Raw genomic sequence first — 1,320 nt, 5'->3', positions numbered from 1 at the left:
CGCGCGTGGCTCCTCCAAATCCCGGGGAAATGCCTGACTCATACAGGAGGAAGAGAAGGAGGCGGCGAAGGAGAGCTGGGAAGGAAGCCAACGGGGCTGGATGCAGCTGTGGCCGCCCCTCCTCCCGCCACGGCCCCGGCCCCTCCCTTCGCACTAGTTTCCCGGGCAAGTTCGGAGCGGGTGGCCGGTTTGGCGAGCCCTCCTTGGGTCCCTCCTGCTCTTCCTTGGAGTCCTAGGGGTCGCTCAGGCCCCGGGGCTGGGAACGCTCCCGGGCGCTGATCCTCGGGGCAGGCACGCCCTGTCACCCCTGCGCTCCTTCTGTCGCCCCCTCCCGGATCCAGAGGGGTGAAAGGGAATCTCTGCGCGTCACTCCCCCACCCGCAACCCACCGCGGGACCTGGAGGGAGTGGCGGCCCCACCCACCCTGTCCACCCGGATATGGACCTGCCGGGCCTAAGTCAGACTCACACTCCCCGCTTCGGCGCTAAGCCTGGGCCAGACGCAGGTACACAGTAACCTAGAAATGAGCATCGCAGGTGGAGCAAAATAACAGGGCCGAAGGTCCTCCAGGATCTCCGGCGTGTCCAGTAGGGGAGTGGGAAGGGAGAGGTGGGTGATCCTCACAGGTAAGCTATCCTGGGGCATTTTCACGCGGTGGAGCTAAATGGAGTCAGGGGAGAACACTCAGGTTCCTGCAAATGCCCCCCTAAACTGAATGGCCTAGCCACCTTACTTGCACACCCTAATCCCCACCCCGATGGCCACACGTAAGCCTGGTAAATCAGCACCTACACGTTCTATACAATACCAAGCAGCTGCGAACCAGAGACTCTAAAACGGGTAAGACTGCCCCTAAATCAACAGATGTTTACACAGTGAAGCATTCTGTGTTGGCTGTAGTCTCTGTCCCACCCCCACTGCAACTAAATTTCTAAACTTAAAATTGTTGCTCTTTGGCAAAGGTAGGTGGGATGCGCTCTCTCCACCCCACTAATAATTTTTGTGAATATAAATATCCAATGCAATCTGGAAGTTTCTAAAATTACCTAGAAAATCGCTTTGAGGAGCTCAGACACACCACACACACAAGATAACAAAAACAAAGGGTGATAGATTGAGTGCTGTTCAAAGGATCTACAAACCCATAAAGTAATACAAATAATTCAACGGTTTAAAAAATTACTACAGGGAATAGAGTCAGCTCTCATGAGGACAATTCCCCACCCAAGCCAGATCCCTTTCTAGCTTCAAGTCCTTCCAGGAAACTTTCAGAGATGGCTTTGCTCCAGAAATGTTTGTGGAGAAATTTCTGGGGCTGAT

Source organism: Myotis brandtii, unplaced genomic scaffold, assembly GCF_000412655.1.
Source record: "Myotis brandtii unplaced genomic scaffold, ASM41265v1 scaffold506, whole genome shotgun sequence".
NCBI classification, from domain to species: Eukaryota; Metazoa; Chordata; class Mammalia; order Chiroptera; family Vespertilionidae; genus Myotis; species Myotis brandtii.
The sequence above is the reverse complement of the archived record's forward strand: the minus strand, read 5'-3'. Positions refer to the sequence as shown.